At 37.5% G+C, this 19,260-nt stretch overlaps 1 protein-coding gene across 1 annotated transcript in view; it reads left to right on the top strand.

The window, feature by feature from the left end:
* Positions 1-19,260, top strand: part of CHD9 (chromodomain helicase DNA binding protein 9) — a 185,492-nt gene that overhangs the window by 23,932 nt on the left and 142,300 nt on the right. The gene's annotated exons all lie outside the window — the stretch shown is intronic.

Below are 19,260 nucleotides of genomic sequence, written 5' to 3' on the forward strand. Positions count from 1 at the left end.
TACTTGAAAAGAAATTACAGCCTATATCCCTAAAAAAGTCAAACCCTAAATATAAACATTGGTTGTTACACTGAACACTTACAATTCATACTCCTGTCTAAATGGATAAATAATATCTCTAATTTAGCTTTCTTAAGTACTAAAATGGTTAATACAGAATTAGTTTTAGAAATACTACTACAGTATTCGCCTGGAACTAAGAACCTTATGTGTAACTGCTGCAGTCTACATCTTATTTTTGCTGCAGTAAGAATTTGTCACTAATGTGTACTAGGTACAAATACACTTTAAGAAGTTATATGTAGTTTAGTTTTAATAAAAAAGATTGAAGTATAGCTTTAAGAGTCTGAGGGATTGTTTTTCGCTCAGTATAACACAGGTTTTTACTTTACTACCTGCAGTGTAACTAGAGTTGTATATATTCCCTACTAGGTAAGTTTTTGACTATGTTGAGTGAGTAGAAAGACAAGGAGCTGTCCTGAAAGCTATAATGCTTGTTGAATTTTAGGGGAATGGAAAAAAATGCTGCTTCATTAAAAGCCTGAAGAACTAAGAAAAAAAACTCCTTGTTTTACCTAACCTTTCGATACCAGAAATGCTAAATCCTGTGTTGTTGCCTTTTGTTGCTGATAGTCTCTGTGGAGGACACGAGAAGTGGATTAGCTTTCTTAGCCCTTAATTGAATGAGTGGCTGTGTTGAGTCTTTTTTAAAGTGATCTTCATTTTCACCTGTTTGTCAGTTGTGTGCTTATGTTAAATAGGTGTTTGATGAAAATTACTGAGTAAAAATCACTTCCATCTTTGATTTTAGTCAACTTCTTTGTTCTTGTGATTTCATACATTTACTAGTTCTCAAGTTATCCATTCCAGAAAAACAAATACAGAAAACTAGGATAAGCAAGACCTGAATTCATGTAAATCAGTGCAATGCTGTCCTGTTAACCCAACGTTTTAGAAAACTCCACTCTAGCTTGCAGCACCAAAGGTGTGCACTCACCTCACCCCACTGAACTCAGTGGTGTGATCTTGAAAGACTGTGAGCCATTTAAACTCAGATTTGTAAGGTCAGAAGGGACCACTATGATCTAGTCTGAACTCCTGCTCTGAACTCCTGCATAACACAGGCCTACACCATACCCAGTAACTTCTGCATCAAGCCCACAAGTTCTCTTTGAGCTACTGCATACCTTTTAGAAAGCTGTTCAGTCTTAGTGATGGTGAATCACCACCTCACCATGTAAGTTGTTCCAAAAGTTAATTATCGTCACTGTTTTTTTGTGTGCGTTCTTATTTCTAGTTTGAATTTATCTAGGACTACGTTCAGCTTGCAACTGTTTGTCTCCTTATGCCTTTCTATGTACTATCAGAAATCCCTTCCTCCTGTAGCTGCTCGTAGACTATGATCAAGTCACCTCTGAACCTTCTCTTGGTTATACTATAGATTGAGCTTTAGTCTCTCCATATAAGGCATGTTTTCCAGACCTTAAATCATTCTTGTAGCTCTCTTCTGAAAGCTTTCCAATTTAACATCTCTTTTTGAACATTTAACCTCCTTTTTCATTCCAGTAATGGTTTCACTAATGCCATATATACAAGTGATACCACTTCCTTAATCCTACTTGATATTCCCCTACTTATACAGTCAAGAATCCCATTTGCTCTTTTAGCTACAGCATTGCACTGGGAGCTTATGTTCAGCTGGTTACCTACCATAATCCCTTACCCCTCTTCTTTTAAGAATCCCTGTTTTTCCAGGATACAGTTCTGTATCCTATCAGTGTGACCTACATTCTTTGGTTTTTAAACGTATGACCTTGCTTTTGGCTATATTCAAAGGTATGTTGTTCAAATGAGTTCACCTTACCAAGCAGTCCAGGTCAGTCTACGTAACTGACCTGTCCTTATCATTTACCACTTCATCAAGTTTTGTATCTTCTGCAGATTTTACCATAATATTTTATATTCAAGATGTTGACTAGTATAAGGCTGAGAACAGATCCCTGCAAGACGCTAGTAGAAACACCCACTTTGGATGATGATTCCCCATTTACAGTAACTTCTTTGTAATCTTTCAGTTAACAAATTCTTAATCCATTGAATATGTGCTGCATTGATTTTGTGCATAATGTAATGTTATCAGAATGTCATGTAGCGTTAACACAGTTACCGTGATCAACCAAACTTGTGATCTCCTTTTAAAAAAAAAAAAAAAAAAAAAAAGTTTGACACTCACTTTCCATAAAATCATGGTGATTGGCATTCAGAATACTACCATCCTTTAATTCTTTGCTGATTGTCAATGTAAGAATGGCCATACTGGGTCAGATCAATGGTCCATCTAGCCCAGTGTCCTGTCATCCAGGAGTGGCCAATGCCAGGTGCTTTATACGGAATGAACAGAACAAGCAATCGTTGAGCAATTCATCCCCTGTTGTCCACTTCCAGCTTCTGACAGTGAGAGGCTAGGGACAACCAGAGCATGGGATTGCATCCCTGACCATCTTGGCTTATAGTCATTGATGATCTATCCTCCATGAACGTACCTAATTTTTTTTTTTTTTTTTGAACCCCATTGTAGTTTCCGCTTCCACAACATCCCCTGACAACGAGTTCCACAGGCTTGTGCGTTGGGTAAAGAAGTACTTTCTTATGTTCTTTTTAAACCTGCTGCCTATTAATTTCATTTGATGACCTCTGGTTCTTGTGTTATGTGAAGGAGTAAATAACACTACTTTATTCACTTTCTCCACATTCATGATTTTATAGACCTATATTCTATCCCCTCTCTTTTCCAAGCTGAAAAGTCTTTTTAATTTCTCCTCATATGGAAGCTGTTCCATACTCTGTCATTTTTGTTGCCCTTTTCTGTAGCTTTTCCAGTTCTAATGTATCTTTTTTGAGAAGGGGCGACCAGAACTGCATGCAGTATTGAAGCTGTGGTCTTATTATGGATTGATATAGTGGCATCATTATATTTTTTTTCTTTTTATTCCTTTCCTAATGGTTCCTAACCTTCTGTTAGCTTTTTTTTTTTTTTTTGGACTGCCTTTGCACATTGAGCGGATATTTTCAGAGAACTATCCACAGTGACTCCAAGATCTTTCTTGAGTGGTAACAGTAGTGGGGATTATGTTTTCCAATGTGCATAGAAAACATAATCCCCACTACTTTGCATTTATCAGCATTAAATTTCATGTGCTGTTTTGTTGCTAATCACCCAGTTTCGTGAGATCCCCTGGTAACTCTTTGAAGTCTGCTTTGGACTTAACTATCTTGAGTAATTTTGTATAGGCTTCCAATTTTGCCATCTTGCTGTTTACCCCTTTTTCCAGATCATTTATGAATATGTGGAACAGCACTGGTGCCAGTACAGATTCCTAGGGGGCACCACTATTTAGCTCTCTCCAGCCACTATTTACCTTTGACCATATCAGCCTTAGGCATCTTCGTTTGAAAATTTTGGTTAACATTAGTAGCCTTAAGCAATCTTTTTTTCTATTTTTAAAAAGAGAAAATAAATTAAATGTTAAAAAACCCTACATTCCAGCACTGTTATGAAATTAAATCAGAAAAGTAAGGAAGTGAAAAATCCTATGCCAATTTTAACTTGTCTGGACATAAAAATACTGTGTGTGTACAATGTAAGTAGTCAAGCAAATTAGCATGGCTTGATTTGGGAACATAGGAAAGTACTATACTTGAACAGACCTGTGATCTGTTTAGTCAGATATTTGGTTTCCCAATGATGGCCAGTACTTCAGAAGAAGGAGCAAGTCTCCATAACAGACAACTATGCAGTGACATGCCCATAAGGGAAGTTTGTTTTTTAACCTCAGGGGTTTAGTGACTGACGGGCATGAGGTTTGTTGAATAACACTTTCAGTTCCTTACTTTGTTGTGTTAAATGCATTATCTTAACATAGGTTTTTTTGCATTTAATTATTTAACATGGAAGGAGGAAAATATATTTACTTAAGGAATGCATATACATCTCTCTTGTAACTTACTCTTTGTGGGAGCGCCCATCATAAAACACTAATTTACTTCAAGATTATTAGCTTGACGCTTAAAATAAAACTACACGTTAAACTGTGGGGTTTCCATGTGTTTTATTTTGGTTACTGCTGTCTGTACTGCTTGGAAAGAGGGACTGTGCAAGAGCAGCCGTAAGGCTGAATGGTGATCCTTCTTCACTACTGGGGTATTTGAGAGGGAGCGGTGTTTCAACTGGTGCCGAGGGAGTTTTGTTACAGTAGTGTAGACTGTATTAACTAAGCAGTTGCACAGCATTTTACCTTGAAATCACAACAGTATCTGACAGGTCCATAGAGCTTGAAATAAGCAAGCTTTATGTGGATATAGTAAAGGAGAGCTGGAAAGTGAAGTCCATCCCCTGCCCTCATCCAGACACAAGGCTCTGACCCTGGGCCCTCTCCCCAGCCACTATTACAACTTGTAAATTAGAATAACCACTGCAGCACTTTGTGCAATTGTAGTTGGTTTTGGGGCTACTGAAATTCTTTAACTACAGATTCCTTGGCTTGTCCTCTAGTCTATCCCCTTGTAGTCTCTCTCTGCCACCCTATTTGGGACCAATACAGAAACCCTCTTCACGGTATGCAGGAAGTACACAGATTCCTGTGCATAGTAGGCCTGTGCTATCTCCCATGTAGCCCTAAAGTACAGATTGTCATTCAGATTGCCATTTGCTGGCCCTCTTTAGCATGTGTGAATTTTACCCTATAAGGTTAGACACTTGTGGGGCTTCTCTGTACCACTAGGATTGAGAGGGATTTTGAAAATATTGATGTAGTACTTACCTATTTTAGGTATTTACAAGGCACCTACTGCCTTGATATCTAATCTGTTATTCTCTCATATTAGAGGAACTCAGTGAGCTGAAGCCTTCCAGTTACAGGGAATCTCTTTGGCAGAGGGAAAGGTGCTCTCAGTGGCCTCTGAAAATACCCAAATCAATTAAAAGATAGAGCATGCAGTCTAACTCTTTACCTGATTGCCTGCAGTTGAGGGACAGAGACCATGCACAGGTAATCTTTTTGTGTGACCAGGAATTTCCAACTCCAACTACTACAGCAAAATTTTGCACCCTGAATACCCTTTTAATCTTGCGATCCCACATTCCCAGTGATATTCTCTGTTTGTGCATTAATGTGTTCCTTCCTGTTGACCGTATTCAAAGTGTAAAAAATTAGACAAGAAGTATTGTCATGCTATGAAATTGCTTCTTATGTGTAGGAGATTCTGGTTCCTTTTTTCTTAAAAAAAAAAAAAAAAAAAAAAAAAAAAAGTTCTAATGTACTTGATAAAAATAAGGAACCTCCTCTCGCACTTTTTTAGGGGCAAGAACACACCAAAATCACTGAGGTTCTCTTGCACCGGTTGGGATGGATATGAGTGGCCAATCTAGCTGTTACAGGTCCCTCTGTGCCATGGAGTCTAACGAGAGGATTTTGAGAGTGGGTCAGGCCAAGAAAAAGTGAGGAGTAAGGATTGTTGGATTCTTCAGTTACCCTCTCTTATACTTTGCAGAAGAAAGCATTCACCTGTTATACTGCATCCATAAGAATGAAGCTTGGGGCAGTATCTGTACTGGAAAAAAGAATAGTGTTAGAAAATATGTTCAATAACATGATGTTAAAAAATTGCCTTCAGTGTGGACGAAGGACAGTTGTATTTAAAAAATATGGTTAACCACAATCAGCTGATGCATTTTTAAACATGACTTTCCTTGTCCATAAATTCAAAATTGTGTTTACCACATTGTTTAACATGTTTCAAGCACAATATCTTTACCCAATATAGATGAGATCTCGAAAGATCAATTTGATCTTGCCATATTGGCAGCTGTGACCCTCCTTAATGCACAGCCTATTTACTGTGCATCAAGAAAAATATTTGGACCACAATGAATAAACTGGTGAACCAAAAATGGTGTTCAGCAGTCTTCAGGCTATTCTTTAGTGTAGAGAAATGTGCTATATTAAACTCCCAATGCAATAAAACGGTTTATGAAAATAAGATTTATTTAGTCTATCTTCAAGTGTTTCATTGTTTGTCCTGATTAAGCAGTCAGGTAGGAGGTCAACTACAGTAAAAGCTCTGTCATCCGACATGTTGGGGAAATGGGGGGTACCGGTTAATTGAATAGTCTGGTTAACTGAGAGTTATTTTTACCAATGGAATACCAATTATCAAAGAACTAGAATACAATAAAATGAATAAAGTATAAAATAGTGTACAGGTACTTACCAATCCAGTAGTAGTACTGCACTGCAGAGTGCTTGGTTGCTTGAAGCACTTAAGTGTATGAAGTTTTCTATACAGTAGGTCATCTTATGACACTACATATCACTAGGGGCAATGCATGGTGTACACCCAGATCACTAAAAATATACTTCACACTAAAACTATACTGAACATAATTTAATGTTTGATTCAGAAGACACTTCAGGATCTTGCGGTGCCTCAGGGTCATCATTATCAACACCAGTTATCATAGAAGGTGTAGGAAATTGGGCTGAATTTGTAATGACCCTGTGACACACCCTGGAAGCTGCTTTTTTTAATAAACCCCTGATACCAGCTTGCTTGCTTGTCTTCTGCCTCTTTTGCATAAAAGTAGAATGCAGACTGTGCAGTTGAATAACATGCTGGGCAGTATACTAGTCCCAGTTACTAGATTGAAGATTTGTATTGGGAGATATCAGAAATGCTGGTTAATTGAGCTTTCTGGTTCATTGAGTGCCGGAAAACAGCTTTTACTGTATATCTAATTTTCAAACTACTCTGTATCCATCTGACAGTCTATATTATCTATTCATTGGAAGAAGTCAGCAGATTGTAATAGACAGATGACCAATTTGCTATTGTGGCAATAACTACAATAATACAAATAATATTCACATTTTGTTATGTTTAAAATTTTTTTTTTTATTTAATGGTTTCTATAGATACCCTATTGAGAATCCTGTGTACTTGAGTCCCTTTTAATAATGCATATAATAGCTACCTAAGGGTAATATTCCTTTAACTAAGTTATAGAGAGACCACCTCTAGTTCCAACTTCATGTGCGCTAAATCCAGCAAGGGTGCCAGTAGTGACTATGGCTGTTGTTAATGTGTACATCTATCCACCAAGAACTGGGACTGAAGCAACCAAACCTTTTCAGATAGGCTACCAAACGGGCTTCAAAGAGAAGTTCTTTAAATCAGTGGTTCTCAACCAGGGGGGCCATGAGCAGATTTCAAGGGGTCCACCAAGCAGAACCAGCATTAGACTCGCTGGGGCCCAGGGCAGAAAGCTGAAGCTCCACTGCATGGGGCTGAAGCCCGGTGCCCTGAGCCCCGCCACCAGGGGCTGAAGCCAAAGCCTGAGCAATGTAGCTTCGCAGGTGCCTCTTTGGCATGGGGCCCCAGGCAATTGCCATTCTTGCTACCTACTAATGTTAGCCCTGGCTTTTCTATGTAGAAAAACAGTTGTTGTGACACAGGTGGGCAGTGGAGTTTTTATAGCATGCTGGGGGGTCCTCAGAAAGAAAAAGGTTGAGAACCTCTGCTTTAAATCATTGTTTAGAGAGGTTCAAGTCACCACCCTATTAGTGAAAAAGTCCATATGCTGCTATCAGTCCTCTGAGTTAGAAAGTCCCTGTCTTTTGTGTAAGTTTTTAATTGCAGACTTCCATTTTCACATGCAGAACAATTAACCCTAAGGAACTGGCTTAATAAAGTGTGCGTGTGTGTGAGTGTATGTATTTGCTTATGTGTTTCTGAGCTACCTCTGTAAAACAGCAGTTGCCTGTTTTAGAACTTTTATGCCTGTTGATAAATACTTTTTTAAAAACTGTTTCTTTTGGACTTATAAAGTGCTCCTTTGGCAATGCTGCACAGCCAGCAAACTCTGGTTTTGTCACACGTTTTGCAATATTTGGTGCTTTTCTTAGTCTAGCTACTGCAGTCTTGTGATTTATGTGAGAATCTCTGATTTTGTCTTTAATGCAAGTTTTTAGTTCTCTCAGTTGAGAAGAAAATCTTGTAAACATTGTGAGTGTACCCTACAGGCTCAAAAAGCAAATAAAAAAGCTGCCAACATTTATTGCTTTTTAACATTCTCATAGGTTTTTAATTCAGTCCCATGATTTGTTGGGACCCGAGCCATGAATTTAATAGTTTGGGGTTTGCAAAACTGTATGCAGTGTGTATCAACTGATATTTTTACCTTGTCACATTTTGGTCTTTGTAGAAGAGCCAAGAGTTGATTTTAAATGAGAATGGGTTAAATACCCTCTCCGCACACAGAGGTGATTAGTCCAAATTGAGTTTTGCAGTGTATGAGTTGTCACAAATCTCCTCCCCTTCCCCCACCCCACCGATTTATAGTCTATCAAGGGCACCCTTCTCAGGCTTCTGGCTCCCTGTCTGTCACCTCGCTTGGGCAGAGCCTCACATTTCTCTCCCGCCTGACCAGGGTATTTCCAGGTTGCACAGCTCCCTGATGATGCTGTGAACTCCCCAGAAAAGTCAATCTGTTTAAGAAGGTCTCCTTCACTTTTTTCCCCTCAGCAATGGCACACAGTGCTATTGCCAATAGTTATAAGTTACCCCACAGCACTTCCTATGCAAGCCTGTTTATTCTTAAGGTAAAAGCATTATAGAAAAAACATCAAAAACAATAAAAGAACCTATATGGCTGCTAATACATTTTACCAAAGATCACCCCCATTTTCTTCAACATGGGCTCTGGCATGTGTCAGTCCTTCCAACCTTTCCCTAAGGATTGGGGCCCTCTGTCAACTGGAAGTCCTGACCATTTGCTGGGGATCAGAACAAAAACCCCTGATCCTGTTTAAAGCCAGGCTATTTATCTCAAAATCCTTTCTTTGGATTCTCCAGGGACCAAGAGACAGATTGGGCCTTTCAACTGTCCTGTTGTAACAGGTGATCAGCAGACAAAAGGTCCCCCTCTCAGGGCAAAGCTTCAAAGGCTGAGCCCATTGGGGTTTGCAGTCCCCTCCTCCCTAGTACTTCCTATGAATTCCACTTCACACATTTTGTTCCAAAAGATCAATTGTTGGCTATATTGTTCAGTCTAGTCCTTTTGAAGTTCACATTATCTCCCAGAGATTGCATTAATCCTTGTTCTTCCTAATGAATCATAGAAGATTAGGATTGGAAGAGACCTCAGGAGGTCATCTAGTCCAACCCCCTGCTCAAAGCAGGACCAACACCAAGTAAATCATCCCAGCCAGGGCTTTGTCAAGCCAGGCCTTAAAAACCTCTAAGGATGGAGATTTCACCACCTCCCTAGGTAACCCATTCCAGTGCTTCACCACCCTCCTAATGAAAGTGTTTCCTAATATCCAACCTAGACCTCCCCCACCTCAACTTGAGACCACTGCTCCTTGTTCTGTCATCTGCCACCACTGAGAACAGCTGAGCTCCATCCTCTTTGGAACCCCCCTTCAGGTAGTTGAAGGCTGCTATCAAATCCCCCCCCCTCACTCTCTCTCTTCTGCAGACTAAACAAGCCCAGTTCCCTCAGCCTCTCCTCGTAAATCATGTGCCCCAGCCCCCTGATCATTTTCGTTGCCCTCCGCTGGACTCTCTACAGTTTGTCCACATCCTTTCTGTAGTGGGGGGCCCAAAACTGGACGCAGTACTCCAGATGTGGCCTCACCAGTGCCAAATAGAGCAGAATAATCACTTCCCTTGATCTGCTGGCAATTCTCCTACTCATGAAGTTCCATACAATCCCACAGTAGTACACAAACATTTGCGTTTTCAATACAATGGACACTAAAGGCATTAAACTTTAATTCAGTAAGGTTTAATTTAATTCTATAAGGTTTGCCCAGAATAGTGCAGGATACTATCATATCTGTCATGAGGAAACTGGCATTGCTACTGATTGTGGCATACTGTTCTATTGATAAATAGAGGAATTCAGTTGCCAGGGCTGGGTCGCCAGTGTTGCAAAAGCATGAAACTTTACTTCTTCTTTTTAAAAAAATAAAAATGAAACACTTTCCAGAGCTGCGATACCATCTGGTAAGCCTGGTATGTAAACAAGACAAGTAATATAAATGGTCATGCTAATTTTAAGTGGAAATTTTAATTTAGAGGGTGTGGCAGGCGGAAAATAGGTGAGAAACCTATTCTCTAATTGTCAAACTTTGTATTTCCAAATTGAAGTAACCAATGTCAAATATATGCCTATATAAGCATTATAAATGTTAGAAGACATATGGCTAAATGTACAGTAACTATTATTTTGCCATTTTAGATCCCTCTTACTGATACACTTTTTTTTTTTAATAGACTCTTTAATTTGAGGCAACAAGCCGAACAGTGTCTATGAGGAAAGTGAGAAATTGTTTTTTGTTAGGGAAAAACGTTTTTCAAAATTGTCCTTCACCTTACTTACCATTTCCATTTGTGACATGACATTAAAAAATGAAAGTATTTTTGGTGCAGCACAGTTCATCTTTGTTTTTATGTTTGCTACTTCATTATTTCATCCTCTGCTTATGTTTGTTTGCATTTCTTTTACTGCAACATTCTTTAAAAAAACTTGCTCTTCGTAAATGTTATAGATCTGATACGTACTGTATGTGCACATTTCTAGGCTTCATAGTGGTTTGATCAGCTAAGATGAAATATAGGTGTTTTCTTAAGATTTTGATCATTTTTAGTAACATACTAATTTTAAGGTCATGGGAGACAGCCCATAGTGGCTGTTTTTTTGTCGCTTCCGTCAGTTCCGTCTTAGCAAAAAGCCTCTATAACCTGGAGATGCATGGAATGGCAGTCAGTGGTGAAATATGATCCTAGTTATTACTCTGCATACTGTACTGCAAAGGAAGCAGAGCTCTGAGCTCCCTGCCAAGAGAATGAGTAACAGAAACCAGAGTTGTTAACAGTAGCTTTCAGGCTATTGGCCTCCAGTGTGCATACTTAAGGTGAAGGGTGAACAGGAAGTAGATTCCAGGAAAAGTGGGGGTGGAGTTGCGAGAAATTCATGGATTAGTCCAGTATGTGAGGAGCATGTAGGATCCAAGCCAAACTGAACAGTAGGTCTAACGAAATTCTTCCTGCTGCTAAGACTTATTACTGTTGTATGCTTCAGACTCTTTTAAGAATACTCAATCTTTGAATGAGACATCAGTTACAATACAGTGTTTTGAAACGGACATAATTAGAGCAAAGGTTTTGAGGCCTACCGAACATTTAGCTCATTTTCATTATGAGAACAAAGCACTTTACCTCAAGTATACCTTGTCAGCCTTGCCCTGAACTTTGGAATGAAACTAGCAAAACCAAATGTTATGAAAATATTTTTACACAATATACTGTGTATGTGCAATCTGAACATAGATGCGTAATACTGATTCTGATTTCTCTTTAACAGGGCAGACTTTTTGTTTTCTTCAAAAATAAACTGGTTATTTAATATTCATTGCAAAAGAACCACAAGACATATTCTGACAGAAAGAAAGCTAACCATTTACACTTCTTTTAAAATAAATATTTAATAAAAATTTCCCTTATCGAATAGTGAGTGAAATTTATGAAGATACTTCAGGTTTTCTGTTGTCAGATATTACAGTACACTATATTAAAACTAATAAGATTGTAGTTGAAATGCCCAGTGTTTAATTCTTTATTTTACAGTTACGTAGAATGTATTGTCCAAGAGAAGCTTGTTTTATGAGTTTCTCTTGCAAAATAATGAAGTGAGAGTAGGATATCAAGTGTCTTGATACCCTGCTCTCAGAAGACCATTTCTCTTCGGAATTGGAGTAGATTTGGGTAGGGGGTCTGTTTGTGTGCCCTCGTTACATACTATTTAAATGAATTATGGAATGCCCATGTGTGGGGTTTTTTTTCCAGACACTTTTTTCCATAGTGGTGAGTGAATATGCTAATTTTGAATATCGAGAAAACTATCAGTTGGCTTGATTATTTTCACAAGTTTTAATAGTTTTGTGAAGGTGGGTGGAAAAAATACCATGTCAGACTGATTTTTAAAAAAAATCATTTTATTAACTGTAGCTATTAGATGAAGCCTGTAATTTGGGGGGGGGGGGGACTCATTATGTAGGTATAGGTTTGTATTTAGCTTTTAAAATTGATTTTTAAATTAGGGAAAATAGAGGAACTTAATGTGGTTTATCATTTGAAAATGCTCATTTCATATGAAATATGTTCACTGCAGTGTTACTTGTGTATCTTTTATTTCAATACACATTAGTTTTTAAAACATGCCATGGTCACTAAAACTTAGTTATGTGCAGTTTAAAAGCTGGGATAATCTAGAATGTTTTGTGGTCATGATGTATTTTCTGTAGGTGCTGTAATTAAATTGCAGCAAGAACAATGCAATATTATCTTTAACCATAAATTTTATAGTCTTCAATTGTGCATATTTTATTATAGATCAATGCAATAAGAAGAAAATACAAAATGATACTGATTGATGATTGTGGAAACATTGTTTGAAGTGCTTTAACTGAGTTAGTGCAAATTTTGTTGAATTCTCCCACTGCATTACTTTTGTAATGTTTTAGGCGTTCATAAGATGGTGTAACATACGTTGTAATAAGTTCAGCCTGACAACTGGAGAATGAATTTGTGGCGTTTTAGTCCATGAATGCAAGAGATCATCTCGGAATTTGAGAACATTTGTATCTTAAAAACTTAAAATGTAAGGCTGAAAACTTCATTTTCATAATTTTAAATAGACCTGCTAAGGTGTTGCAAAATATTAAACATTGTGATTACCACAGTGTACCTTAATAACAAAGAGCATTAAATCCTCTAGAAAGTTTTGGTTTGCTAATATGCTTTTTCTTAACTTTGAAAATATTTACACAAATGGAATTGTACTATGGATTTTAAAACCTATCCACTGTAGTCTGAGATGCTGGAAATGTATGAGGAATCGTATGTTTTTTATCTTTTAGGGAAATTTTTTTTACAAAAACATACTAGAATTTGATAATAGAACTTTTAGTTTTGACTTAGATAATTTTCCATTTCATAATCTTAGGATCTCAGATTGCCTAACATTTATTAAGCTATTTTGGTGGTCTTGTTGATTTTATTAACTACCAAAACAGAAAAGGTTTTAATATATTTAGATTTCATATTAATTTTTAAGCACTGTCAGTCTAAAGAAAAGTAGGCTTGCACTATTGTAACTGTGTTCCACATAAAAACAAATGTAGACAGATGCTGTAAAATACATACTTTTCAGTGAGCATATGGCCATTGCACACTTAATTTTATTCTTGTAAACATTTTACGGAAGTATGCTGCCACCACTATTGTTAATGGACTGATTACATGTATTAAAGGAGGGAAATACAGACGGAGGAGCAAAGGAAGGTTTTTATCTAATCAGCAGTATTGATACACATGGATGAAATAGGATAAAGTGGTGGTAGTTTTAACTTCTGAATTTTTCTTTTCTGGCTAAAAGTCAGATACTCTAACTTTACTGTTGTAATTAATATATTCAGTGAATTAAAAATCTCATTGCAATTTTCAGACTGACTAGGAAACTAAAATTGTATTTGTGCTGGTGAGCACAAGATCTTAACTGTACTTGCTTGCTCTCTTGTTACTAAGCAACAGATGACACTGCATTTGTAAAATGAATTTGTCATGCCCTTCTTTAAAAAAAGTGAATGAAATTCCAAGATTTGTAGATGCTGCTTTTGGTGAGGTATACATTAGTGCATGCACATATATATGTTTTCATGAATATACGTGTATGTGTATAAATTTGTTTTCATATATATATATATATATATATATATATCTATATCTATATATATCTATATATATCTATATATATCTATCTATCTATCTGAGAGTGACCTCCATTCCATCTGCATAAAACCTAAGAAATTGGGTTTTATACAGCAGGGTTACAGAGGTGTAATCTACACACACACAGCAATCCAGATCACAGAACTTCAGTCTTGTACTGGAATAGCAGCTACAACCCCTTAGTATTAGTTCCTTGGAGTCTTGGGTCCAGTGGATTCAAGTAAATGTAGCTCCACCATTTGCTCTTATCCACGGTACACAGATATTCCTGTATGGCTATTCCATTCATACACCCCCTGCATAGTACCAGTCTATGGATGAAGGAGTTCAGAACTCATTTTGTTCTTCTTAACCATAGGTGATATCCACCCTAAAGAGCTCAGACAAGAGAATAATATACGGCAATGGTGTAATACCTGTGGTAGGCCCAGTGAGCTGCTCCTTTGATGAGCACAAATGTTGAAGATATGGCTGAAAGCTAGTGCGATCCTGGGATATAAATATAAAGGGGAATATCAAGTAGGAGTAGGGAGGATATATTATCTCTGTTTGACACTGGTTGAACTGTTACTTTAATTCTGTGCCCAGTTCTGGTCCCCACAATTCAAGAAGGATGTTGATAAATTAGAGGGCTCAGAAGAGCCATGAGAATCATTAAAGGATTAGAAAACATGCCTTATAGTAATAGACTCAATGAGCACAACTAGTTAGTGTAACAGAGAAGGTTAAGGGGTGACTTGATTATAGTCTATAAGCACCTATCTATATGGAGAAACAACTATTTAATAATGGGCTCTTCAGTCTAAGCAGAGGGAGGTATAACACGATCTAATGGCTGGAAGCTGGTGCTAGACAAATTCAGAATGGACATGAGGTGTAAATTATTAACAGTTGGGGAAATTAATTGTTGGGACAATTTACCATCACTAATAGTTCTCCATCACTGACCATTTTTAAATCAAGATTGGATTTTTTTTAAAAGATGCTCTATTAATTACCATATATACTTGTTCATAAGCCACTTCCCGCAGCTCCCATTGGCTGGGAACGGCGAATCGCAGGCACAGGGAGCTGAGGGGCTCCAGGCCTGCAGACACTCCAAGTAAACAAAACATCCCAACCCGCCAGTGGCTTACCCGACGGGCCAGGAGCCAAAGTTTTCCAACCCCTGAAATATAAGGTCGGCTTATGAAAGTGTCATACAGTTTTTGCTATTTTTATTTATCCATTTTGGGGGGTCAGCTTATAAATGGACGGGCTAATGAACGAGTATATATGGTATGTTGGGAAAGTTCAATGGCCTGTGTGATATAGGAGGCCAGACTAGATGATCACAATGGTCCCATCTGATCTTGGAATGTATACAGTAAGTGCTGTCAAATATCCAAAATACACAAGTGAGGGGGGAAAAGTGAGACATTTTTCTAATATTAATCATTATATAGTACACTTTCAGTCCTTATCTTAGTCCGTATATTCACCCCATACTCTGTCACAGAAATATCAACTTGAAATCATCCTTACAGGTTAAGTGAAACAAGTATCTTTCTATAGTTTTTATGTGGAACGAAGTTACAATAGTGCAAGCTTTCTATTATTCAGTTTATGAAGCTCTGATAATTCTGCAAGCATCTTAAAATTCCGAAACAACAAGGAGTCTGGTGGCACCTTAAAGACTAACAAATTTATTTGGGCATAAGCTTTCGTGGGTAAAAACCTCACTTCTACAGACAAAAGCTTATGCCCAAATAAACCTGTTAGTCTTTAAGGTGCCACCAGACTCCTTGTTGTTTTTGTAGATACAGACTAACACGGCTACCCCCTGATACTTAAAATTCAGAAACATTTTGAAATCATAAAATGCCTGGAAAAAAAGAAAAAATTAATAATACTGCAGACAGTTAGAATCTATGTGGTATACTGTGTATTTCATGTGTCCCTAATTCATCTGCTATTGTATTTGTGTAGTTTTCTGCCTAGTATTTTATATGAAAAATGTTGTTTGCCATTGTGCAGTGTTCGTCAGGGAAGTGGCAAAGACAGTTAGAGTTGTAATATCTTTCTATGAGGATCATTCTTTATAGCATCTGCTTTAGTGTTGGATTTATGCAGTTGGCACTGTATTACTGTTGCTACTTATCCATCTTTGGATAGAATTAAGGTGTTTGAATCATTCCTTTTATTACTTTTGTTGAATTTTAACTAGCAGTAATGGTTGATTGTAATGATTATCTAAGTCCTTTTGAGATTGTTCTGGTTGTCAAACATGATTAGGTTATTCTGTTTTGATTTTGTAAACTTGTGTATTTTTTCCTCAAAATATTTTCTGGTTTAGGTTTATTTTGAATATCTTTTTTTTCCCCCCTGGGATAATTGCAGGGTCTGTTAGATGTATTTAGAATTCATGTGATGACTACTATGCCAAATACAATAGTGAAACAAATTCAAGAATTAATTAGCAGATGGCAGGCATGGAAGGAGTCTTCTGTCAAGACATGTTTGCAGAGTTATCACATATGCCAGTGAGAGTAGACCAATTGCCCAAAAAGAATAATTTAGAAAATAGTCTTTAAATTGTTGTTGCAGAAGAGATCCACAAAGGTACAACTGAATGTATAAATATTATTAGATGCCACAGATGTCTGGCTAACAACATTCAGAAAACTATCAAGTAATTCAGTTATCTGAAAAGTGCTAACCTAGTGATAAAATCATGTGCTAATTATGCAAGTTCAGTAGCTGGAAGAAGAGCTGTCTAGCTAGAGAGGAAGCAAAGTCAAGCATATCTTGGATTTTTATCTAAATGGAGCAATCCATTGAATGTGGTGTCCATTTGACCCATTTGTGTGTCAGTCCACTCAGATGCAAAAAGGACAGAAGTAGGATGAGGAGGAATCTGAATCAGGTGCCCACTAAATTATTTTCTGCAACATTACTTCTGAGACTTCAAGTCTATAAGCAGCTTCCACTTAACTCCTCCTTTCCTCCCCATTGCTCCTCCCCTCCCCCCCCCCCCCCAAACCAACTTGCTAGAAAAGTATGTCCTCTATTTTTCTAAATGTGGAATTTTCCTTTTAAACATTCAACTGTTCCAACACTCAGGTGGGAAGTATTCACTCCTGAGCAAGTCACTAATTTAAAAGTCTGATATTTCAAGACATGCAAGAAGGCTAGAAACCAGAGCATTGTATTGAAAAAAGGAAGATTCTGAATCTCTTACGATAGTTGATTCTTGCTCTGAAAGTTTCTGAGATACGACTTAAAAATCAGATCATTAAGTACAGAAAAACTATCTGAGGGTACTTGCAGGCTTCTAAAATATACTTGTTACAATTTTTCTTTCCCTCTAAAGTTTATAGTTTGACTCATGATAGCTAAGACACATTGCCTTTCAGGTGGAGGGATATGAAAAATACCAACATTTCAAACTCTAAATTAATTTTTCTGTTTATAAAAATAATCTGTGGCATATTCAGAATTACATGACTCTATGGTGCAGTTCATATGGTGTAGTTTCTGGCAGTTGTATTGGATAACCTGCATACATAATTGTTTCACTGTGTGAGAGTAAGGTGGCTGTTCCAAGCTCATGTCAATAAAATTATACCATATATACATGTCTATATGTGGGGAGATCATTAACTACAAAATTACCCTCATTGCAAAATCTGTCCTTGTGCACTAGCGCTCTTGGTTTTTTTTTTTTTTTTTTAAACAAGATAACTTGTGATTTTCTGTGCTTCGGGTCTTGACTCAACTCTAAGTTAAGTGGTTTTACAAGAAATTGAGGCAAAAAGATATTTTTAGGGGATCATTGTACAAGTCTAGGGAACAAAGAAGTGACTGGATGTGAAGTGTCTTCCTTCCAAAGCAAATCTTCTTGATTAAAGAAGTCAGCAACTGTCTGTCTGAGATTATATAAGGAATTTAGGGGGACCATAAGCAGCTACAGATCTTCTGCCTGCTCCATGTACCCCACTGAGTGACATCTAAAATTTCTGGATAGCAGATCACCAGGCTATAGGGTTATATCCTTATGTTCAGTACAGGTAATTTCGAAGTCTTCCTTAGTAGCACCCTGGATTCAAAGTGCTCACCACCTTTTAATAGAAGAACAAAGTAATTGTGGAAACAACAGCCTGTTAAAATCCTGCTATGAAAGGAAAGACTTGTACACTGAAAATTCAGAACTCTCATACACAGAACAGTGCTCAAAAAAACATGAAGGTCATCTAGCAAATACCGCCTTCTCTGAATTTTTTGTCAAAACTCAAGAATGTGACTGCTTCTTCCCCTATAGGAGGCACTGTCACTCTCAGCTATCCTGCTCAGCCAGCAACAGGATCTTGCAAGTCTTCTGAAACACAGGGGTCATAGGATCCTTTTGTTCAAGGATGAATCTGGGGCCATTGTTCCTCAAAACCACAAATTTACGGCATATGTTCCTGTTAGTTTAAAATGTGAGAGTCATGCAGAGGCGAAACAGATGTGTTCAGGGCAAGAAATTACTTGCAATTATATATACAATCAGTTCAGATGGTTGCCTATGTTTTGTCCCCCCCACAGGACACTCTATACCTATTACTTAAACAAATAGGCCTTGGCCTATGTTTTAAAAGGAGAGCTCTTCACTGGACCCTAAATTCAACAGTGACTTACTACTGTACTTCAGAAGCACTCTGTAGTGCCAAATGTAGCAAGAATGATTTGTTTATACATAGTCCATACTAGTCTGAATTTGTTTATACAAAATCAAGAGGTAAAACATTCTATTTAGATAAAGCCTAATAGTTAAACCATATATATTAATTTTACATATGGGGAACTGAAGGACAGATTAAGGTACTTGCTCAGGTGATAGGAAGTTTGGGGCAGGGCTGAGGACAGAACCCATATCTTTGAAATCTTGGTCCAGTACCTTAACCATAAGAATCTGCTTTTCTTCTGTATTGAAGTTAAGAACAAGTGGCCTTATCTCTTCCCCCCCCCCGCCCCCCAAATTTGAGTGTCTAAAGTTAACATTTGAATTATTATTGTTTTCACCTGCATGAAAGTCAGCCAGCTTTTATGGTTGTTCATCAACTCTAATTTTCAGGTGCTGAAGAAGTTAAGCACCCTTGAAAATCAGGCCACTTTTTGTGTAGTCAATCCAGTTGACAATATGGATGTGTGTTTACTTTAGGTACTTAAGGTTTAAAATTTTGTCCAATGCTGCTTAATTTTATAACAGCTTTCTGTCAACACATAAAACAGTCAATTTATTTTAAAACTGAAGTGCTCGTGTGTACTTTGGTTCACATTGGTAGTCGGTAAGCCTTGTTACATCTTAAAGCTTTTACTGATTGCCAAGCTATCTGTTAGAATCAGCATGACCACCTAATACAGACCCAGTTGTATGAATTTCAAAGA

Source organism: Emys orbicularis, chromosome 14 (assembly GCF_028017835.1).
Source record: "Emys orbicularis isolate rEmyOrb1 chromosome 14, rEmyOrb1.hap1, whole genome shotgun sequence".
NCBI lineage: Eukaryota > Metazoa > Chordata > Testudines > Emydidae > Emys > Emys orbicularis.